The following is a 9,360-nucleotide window of genomic DNA, read 5'->3' as shown; positions in this document are numbered from 1 at the left end:
ATTCTCTCTTCAGAGATGGCAAGCTGTGAGCCACTGGCGTTGTGATCCCTCAGTGAAGCAGTGGAAGTTTTCTGTGTGAAACTGAATGTTTAGAGTGGCATAGTTTTAATGTATTGAGCAAGCGTAGTAGAAAAATTATGAAATGAATGATTAACAGAAATCTGAATATAGTGAGAAAACACTGATTGGATCAAACTGTATCACATTTGTAAATGTTTGGCTGTGTGTTCATTTCACATTTTCTGAGGTATAAAAAATCCTCCTGTGTCATATTACTCAGCAGCTGGAGAAATAAGGCCATTCTTCTCAGAAGGCTGTGCTTACTCATGTACTTCCCCTGTCCTGTTCTTTGCCAGTCAAATGAATCTCTCCTTAATGATGAGAAATGAAGAGTGGTCTGTCTGTGGTCTGTGGGTGTGCACATGCCTACAGGATGGTTTAAATACAGAATCACCCCCTCAAGTTGGATAAGATGAAAACATGTTTTGATGCACACTTTCCTTTTCTCTGTGCAACACTGGCATGCTGGATGCAGCCTGGCAGACTTGCTGTGAGAGTACCAGCAGTGTAAGCCTGTCATTGCTTGGACTTCTTTTTACCTCTCAAGTGCTGAGCTCACTCTGTGCAGGAGGAGGCAAACCTCTGAATATTCACGTCATCCTCTGTGAAAACTGCTGGCCTTTTTCTTTTGCTCAGAGGCTACTTTTGCCAGAACTCTGTGCAGTCAAATCCTGTCACTTTCTGTGGGACTCATTTGAAGGGAAGATGTTTCCATTGGGAACAACTGTAATAGCCTGGAGTTGGGCATCTCAGTCGTGGACGTGCAGGGGAGCAGCAGGTGTTAGATAAAGGTGGCAGTTTCAGGCTGCTGGGTGTCTGAGGAATTAATTAAGAACACTCCCTGCTTTACAGAAGCTTACAGATGCTCTCTTATGCTGACGCTCTCCATAGTCTGTGTAGGATAGGACTCAAGCTGCTCCTATGAGACATCCAGAGGAAAAAAAAAAAAAGGGAAATAGTAAAAGAGAGAAATGATTGAAACAGAAATGAGTTTAGCAAACATGTGTTGCCTAAATCAGGAGTTCAGAAACTTTCACATTTTCACTATATGGCTTGTGACCCACTTACTCTGCCAGACACAATTTCTTTAACTATTAATAGCATTTTCTCAAAAGAGAAAGCAATATGGAAAACCAAAAAGCAGCGAAGGTATTTTTAGCTATATATTAATGCAGTCCAACAGCTGGAGAAAGGGATTAGATCAACAGTTCTGAACAGCCAGTCACATCAAAGCAGCTGGGGTCATAATCTGTTGTTCCACTTCTACCCACTTTATTTCTATTTGCTTTAACTGCTTCTCTCATAAGATACATTCTTTGGGTTATGGAGTCTTATTTATCATCTTTCAGTAGTATCCAGCCTACTGGGTCTGACCAAAACTCCTTTTTACTTTTCCACTCTAAATATTAAATAATAATTCATCAATTATGACTTTTGCTTCTCTTGTTTGGTGTGATTCCTGCTCACCTGTTGTCCTGCTGTTTCTTACCTGTCTTTATGATTGGGCAGTGTCTGGCTTTTTTTCCAGAATGAAAATAGAATCTATTTCTCCTGATGTCACAGGAGCCCACAGCAATTGCAGGGAAGTTTTTGCTCAGCCTTTGAGGCATGAGGGATAGGCTCTGCAAATGGGATTTAATAACCAAATTCTGGCATACTCTACTGAGTGTGCTGGAACATGGAATTAGATGAGCAGGTACTTGCAGTGGTATTTGACTCCACCTTGGATGAATTCTCACACAATAAATTAACCAAGTAAGAAGTGAGGGCTCTTAAAGGATGCTTTGGAGAAAGTATTTCTTGGAATTTATTACCATTAATTGAATTTAAGTATAAAAGGATGTGAAATCAGGCAAAAGAGCTCTCTTCTTTTATTAAAGAGAAACTGGAATCTTAGGTTGGGATTTTTCACTTTTGTTGGATATTTATTTTTCTCCCAGGTTAGGAGAATTTGATGAGAATTTGATGCAGTGTTTCAAAACTAAAAAAAAAGCAAGTGGTGCTGATAAAATTGCAGTCCTTGAGCCCTCTCACGAAGCTACATAATGTTTGCTGTGTTCTCTTGAAAGTGATCTGGAGAAAATTTTGTAGTCACGTTTTGATGTACAAGTAAATCAGGATGCAGAAGCAGAAACACGGGTTATCAGCCGCTGACCCGAGGCCTTGACGGCATGGTGTGTCTCTGAGCCCCAGCAGTGAAGGACAGAAATGAATCATTGGATGGCTTGTGTTAGACCTTAAAGAGCACCCAATTCCAACCCCATGCCATGGGCTGGTTGTCACCCACCAGCTGAGGCTGCCCAGGGCTCCATCCAACCTGGCCTTGAGCTCCACCAGGGATCGGGCCCCTTCTGCTCTCTGGGCGGCCTATGCCAGTGCCTCACCACCTTCTGCGTAAAAAATTTTTTCCTAACATCTGATCTGCATCTCCCTTCTTTTAGTTTAAAATTGCTCCCCTATAGGGAAGTGACAGAGCAGTTCCATGTGACTGGCACTCATGGGCCCAGAACTGCCCTTCACTTCTAGGCTTCCCTTGACATTTAAAAGCTCTTTCTCTGCAAGCAGCTGTTGGCTGCAATGAAGCTAAACATGACTATAGTTCTCACTGAGTTTACTGTTTTGCTGTTTGAATGCCTCAGAGTGCTATTGATATGTTAAGTTAACTTCCTCACTTCATAATTCTTGCTTTTAAGAAAAATATTTTTGAAGGAAAGGCGTTTTCCAGATGCAGCTGAATGCATCCGTGGGATGCATGGCAGGGAGTAGACGGGGAGTCTCAGGATAATATGGTGTTTCCAGCTCCTTTACTGATGTTCTTTGTGATCTTCAGCCAGCAACACCCAACATGGTGCAAAATATGATAACTAGCCCCCAAAAGAGGGCATTGGCATCTGCTAGAAAGAGCTAGGACAGCATCTGCTAGCTGTGCCAGGAGGTAAAGCTTAGTCATTGCAGTTGAGTGAATCATTTCAGCCATTGGCAATCTTGAAGAAGCTGAAGAAGGGAAAGCATTTGTGTACTAGATGTTAAAGTAAAGCTACACAACTTAGCTGCCTTCCTCTATCTGTTATCTTGAACTTATTACCATCTGGTCACTCTGAGAGGAGTCTCCCCAAGCACTTGGTGTTTTAAGAATTTACTCTGTACATTGTACAAATTGCTTATTTTGAGATTGTCATCTGACTGAAAAACAACTGTCTAGAATACCAGAAGCTGATTACCTCAAGATTTGTAAGGAAAATGTTGCCTGATTAAAACAGAGAAAAATCTACCTAGAGCATGCACTCCATAGTGAGTTTTCCTCTTTCAGAACAGATTGAGGGGGTCAAATAATTGTAATACAGTTGAGGATGGGGATTGTTATTAGGCAGGAAAACTGGTGTCTTTTTGAGTATGTGAAAAGATCTAGGTACTCAGTCTTCAGAGAAACTTTTTTATATGTATTATTTCTTCCTGAGTGACTTTAGAGCATTGAAGGATCAGCAGCAACATCAGAGTAATTATTTAACTTCTCTCATGTCTTGTCTTTTTCCCCTGCTCTTCCTCCAAAATGTTTTTCTACTCCCCAAAAAGTTAGTATTCATGTATCAGATTTATTATATTTTATTAAATATATCTTTGTGTATTTTTTGTAATTCAAAATTTTCACAGAATCACAATGGAGTTTGGAATCTTGGTACTCAAGATTGAAGGGATGTGTGTGAGCGCATCTATAAAATACACCTGAGTGAGCAGGAGGCACATACTTGAAAGATAAAGCTATGACAAATTCAGAGTTGGATGTCTGTGTGTATCGCATCACTGCAAGATACAGTCCTTAGTGCAGCATTCTGTTTTTTGCTCCTTATGCCATGCTCTGTTGAGATTTTAACCAGAAACATACTTTAACACCCTGTTGTCTTTTCATCCTGAGTATATTCCAAGGGATTCGTGATAAACTGGCTGAACGTAGCGCAAGAAATCTTTGTGCCAGGTAGCAAAGGGATAGAATTGGATCTCTTAAGAACCTATTGTCAGTAACCTATTTGGAACAATATAATCAACATATGATGAAAATTCTGCATCCACTGTATGTCATTCCTGGGGCTACTGGAAATGACTTCTGTTAACTCTCAGCTGTGCTTTTGCCTTGATTTGCTTTTTCCTTGAGAATCTAGCCCGCAGCTACATTCTTTAGGTTGTAGACTCAGATTTGCTCTGTTTGTTTCAGTAGTTCCAGTGCAGAAAGAGATGTATGTATTTGGTTCATGCTCCTTTTGAATATTTCCCAAATTCCTTTCATCGGTTTATTGGTATTCTTGAGAAAGTCTTTTGGGACATCCTGCATGTCTGTGAGTCACTGGTTAATGGTACAGGTGCATTAATTGCCTCCCATGGACTGACCATTTATTGCTTTAGCTCCTTGAGATTTCTGGAGTTGGAGCAGGGTTTCTGAATAAAATGCTGTTGTGGTCTGAGGATCCAGAACTTGAAAGGAGTGTATAAACAGGAGGGGGAATGGCTGTTTACGAGGATGTATAGTGATAGGACAAGGGGGAATGGTTTTAAATTGAGACAGGGGAGGTTAAGTTAGATACTAAGAGGAAGTTTTTCCACATGGAGGGTGGTGACACACTGGAACAGGTTGCCCAAGGAGGTTATGGATGCCCCATCCCTGCAGGCATTCAAAGCCAGGCTGGATGTGGCTCTGGGCAGCCTGGTCTGGTGCTGCGCACAGCAGGGGGTTGAAACTGGATGATCATTTTGGTCCTTTTCGACCCAGGCCATTCTGTGATTCTATATGATTCTACGTTGAGACACTGTGAACTTTATTTTACTCATAGAAGACCTCAGGAGAGGATTATCATGTCCCAACAGAGCTTCGGGACAGTCTGTGTCTTATCACTGCTGTTCAGTAGTTGCAAAGGACTTGGTTGGTTCAGCTGTAAAATCTTCCAGCATCACTTACATGGGGAGTTTGCAACTGAAATGACCCTGAGAGTTAAATCCCTTTTTATAAGTCATTCTTAAAACAGTTTGATTAACCTCAATGTTTCATGTTAACTCTTGTGTTCTGTTTGCATATCCAAGAATCTGTAAGTAGCTCTGCTTATTATAATTTTGTGTTTGTGTTGTTTTGAATTTTCTTGACAACCTTTGTGAATTAGCAGAGCAATTTGAATATCAACATTTTAATTACTGGTTTAGTAATTCTAAACTTTCTTAAACAGAATCACAATTTCAGGTTGAAGTTGTTAAAAAGAAATGACTAATACTGAACTATCTGTTCTGAGATATTTTTAAAATCAACATATTCTACAATATTTAAGTTAGGATTTGAAAATGGCTATTGTATGCCTGTAAGAAAATGTTATCTGTGCTTTATTTATTAAAAATAGCATGCTGATGATTCCAGTTAATATGGCACTTAAATTGCTTTCAGTAAAGCTGTAATAAGCCATGCTTTTTCTGCAATTAAAAATATCTATGATTAAATTAATGTTTCTGTGCTGTAGCTCTGAACTTATAACAAGGAAGGATTCTTATGCATTGATTTGCCAATTCTGCACACTGCTATGAAGCTTTTCATTACAGCCATCAGCACATGGAGAATTTTAAATAGGTTTATAAGTGACCATTTATAATAATTGGACATATCCATAGCAATTGAATTTTGTGAGTATGATATTCACAAAATGGTATGTAGTGACAGCCTACCACTCTGCACCCTGTTAACTGATGATTTAATGGTTACTGAAGTGATCTCGTAGTTTTGGGAAAAGCAAAGGTTAGGGGTGTTGTGTCCTCTTCCCCTGAAGGTCTGCTGAAGCAAGGTAGATGCACAATGTACAAAAACAAACGTGTTTTCATTTCAGTGTCTGACATACCTATACCCTGTGCTTTCTTTTGTGTTTGCTTTGATTTATGGTAAACAGAGGAAATGTTTTTTCTTTAAGCTTCTTATTTGCTTATTTATTTAGAGTGGGGGTGGGGTTATGGTTCTGGAGATGGGTTTTGATGCAACATGTCTGTATGAATTTATGAGCACCGAGGAACAGGAGATGTGTCTCTTGTATCTGCAGTGATAGGGAGTATACAAAAGTTAGTGTCTTACTTCACTGTAAGTTACTTCCTTTAATATCTAGAGTAATACTAAAGAAATTTCTCCAATATTAAAGCTTTGAGTTTACACTGTTTAATTGATTATTCTTTGAGGAACTTTTTATTTCTGGATTATCCATATATGTTTAATATAATTGAAATAGGATCCTTGGAGCTATCCTAGAATTACATTGACTGCTGAGCTTCAGAATTTTCAACATGTTAAAGACTGAATATTTTTGTTTATTTCAGAACAACAATATTTTGGCATTGGAAAAAAAATGAAGTATAGCTCAGGTTGTTGAAATTGCAGGATTGTGAATTGAAATAAATATGTTCTAACACATACACATTTCTCTCTTCCTTTTGAATCCTGTGGGTTTTCTTCTGGTTTACTAGGATTGCATAGTTAACTCTTTTACATTTAACTCTTGGTAGCTTTAGAATTAAAGAGAGCTTTGGCAGCATTCCATCTACACTCTTGAATTAGGATCAGCAAATAACTGAGCAATTACTTGAGTCACTGTTTTGAGTTCTCTTTCTGCTTTGCATAAAGGAAATATGTATCATTCCACTCCCTCTTCTTCCTTCCTTCCATGGGCCCATGGATGTCAGGAGCAGGATTCCCCCCATCATCTTCTTCCCTGCATGAGGTAGTATGTTGGAACTCAGACAAAGTGATGAGAGCTCTATTCGTCTTGTGCAGATGCCTTCCTGGGGCTAATGATTGAATCCCAGCAGCTGAGGTGATACACATTTTTCCATTTGAATACACATTTCATAAATTTAGGCAATGTATTCGACTCAATAGGTGTATCTAGAAAAACAGTAAGAATGTAAGAAATGAGACAAGAACTTGTGTATTGCAGAGTGCAAACACGTAGATCAAGTGGCAAAGACGTTCCCACCCAAGCGTCCCATTTCCATTTCATCACTGATTAGATGTTTTCATGCTAACTGCACAGCACCATGTTCTGTAAACTTAAATACGGGGAAGAAGAGCAGACTGGGACTTCCTGTATTTCTCTTCTGTTGCTCTTTATTCCTCCTCTTTGATTAAAGAACTTTACAAGGAAATTGTGTAAGGCGCTGTGATTACAGTTCATCAGTATGTAAGTCTTTAATTTTTCAAAATGCTCTCTTGCTAAAGTGACAAGTGTACAGTCTAAGAGAAACTAGCCACTTGGGTGTCATTTGGAAGGTATACGCAAATTAATGGCATCTTCTCTGCTTCCAAAATTTATAGTTCGGTTTCTTGACTCATTGGACACATCCTCAGCAGTCTCAGCTTGAGCAGAACACAAGTGGTCACTCTGTTCTTGCCTTGGTCTTTCCAATGAATAAGAAGAAAGGGACAGTGCTGGAGCAGCACGCCAGTATGTATCTGGTAACCAGTACTTGAATTCTCTCCCATAAGATACAAATTTTAAGCTTTTCTAGCATCTGCTGTATACTGTGCATATTTTCAGCAGCAGATCAACTGGTTGTTATTCTTCTTTGTGCCTCTGCACTGTCCTTGATGCCTTAACCAACGTAGTATGTCAAATAGATCTAACGATCTAAGGCTTGCAACAGCTTTCTCACCAAGCTTTTATTTGTGAAACTGAAATTCTTTTGTATTTGTAAGTCTTTTTCAGAGAGGAATGCCATCTAGTGAGAATATATTCTGTTGTGAACTGCACACACATGTATTCAGGTGCCTCAGTTGTGGCTCAATAAATATTATGCAGATGGTTGCATTTCATAAATAAGCTGGATCGGAACTGTTCACACCTCTTTATTTTGCATCTGGTATTAAGCCACTTTCCAGATTTCCCTATGTGTTTGAATATATATATTTTAAAGCATAGGTTTTAAATGTTGGGATTCAGTTTTGCTGCTTGTCTCAGGTATAAACTTCTTAAATATGAGTTAATTGGCTGATGAGCTGGGGTAATCAGATGTGTTTGGATTATGCTGACATCCTCATGCAGTAAGGAAGCATAATTTTAAATTAAGCAACTCTTCTTTCTCAGCATCACCCCTGTTTATATTCTCGGTTCGTGTTGCTTGCAGCATTGTACGTAGTCAGCTATAGCTACTCTCAGCAGTCGTAATTGCTACTAGTGATGAAAATTGATTCGTGCAATCAGAAAGCCATTATCTGCATTCTGACTGATAAGACTGCAGTTGCCAATGTTTTAAAATTCTTGTGATGACTGTTTTCAGAATTCTCCGGGGTCGTGTAGTCACTGAGATTCCAGCTGCTTTATGCTGAATTTTACATGAGCGTTAAAAGAAAAGGAAAAAAGCTCGTAATGACTCTCAAAATATTTTTTTCAGACCATTTTTAAAGATTTGTGTTTTGTCAGATTCTTCATTTCTTAGAGATGCTAAATCTGTGGTAGTGCAATATTCAGTGCTTTAAAACAGGGTGCAGGATTTGCCATAGCTATTTGTTCTTTTATCAGCTGCATTCATAAATCGAACACGTTGTTATTAAAAGGTTCTTCACTTTTGAAGGCCACTGGAGTAGTCTCCCCAGGGCAGTGGTCACAGCCCCGAGCTGCTGGAGTTCAAAGGCGTTTGGACAGTGCTCTCAGACATAGGGTTTGACTTTTGGGTGGCCTCTGCAGGACTAGATGGTTCTTGTGGATCTCTGCCAAGTTGGGTTTTCTGTGGTTTTTTGGGAGATCCCAGTAAGTCCCAGACAGCCTTCTTTTTGGAGGAGTCCATTAGTCCTGATGTCTTTGTGGGTTGACTGCAGATCTCTTTTAAAGTTTCTTTTCCTTGTGGCAAATCATAATTTTAATCTTCTCTCTTTCCTCCATTTAATATTTCCTTTCTCTTGTTTTTTTCCCACTGGTCTTTTATGATTTTTGAGTTTGCAGGACCCTTATCTTTTGCTGTTTCTTCATCTCTTTTCCTGTTTCAAAAGGAGGAGCTACATTCCATCTGCTGCTGCCTCTGTTAGGTTACTTTCTGTGTTGTGGAAACTGGGAGCACAAACAAAGGAGGAACAGCAGGAAGAAAGATAACAGTATCATCTGGGAGCAATCTTCATAAATGTGCTTAGTATTTTTAGGGAAAGGTTGATGTTCATTCTGTTTTTCTCCTTTCCTTTTTCTTTCTTTATGTAGTGTCTCGTACTTCAAGGAAATGAATTCTGGCTGTGTTCCGCTGGGCTGAACCATTTGGTACTGTTGGGTTTTGCAGGGCCACCAGTCCTTTCTTCCAGGG

The sequence above is a fragment of the Meleagris gallopavo genome, chromosome 1 (assembly GCF_000146605.3).
Source record: "Meleagris gallopavo isolate NT-WF06-2002-E0010 breed Aviagen turkey brand Nicholas breeding stock chromosome 1, Turkey_5.1, whole genome shotgun sequence".
Taxonomy (NCBI): Eukaryota; Metazoa; Chordata; class Aves; order Galliformes; family Phasianidae; genus Meleagris; species Meleagris gallopavo.
This window is presented reverse-complemented; position numbering follows the sequence as displayed.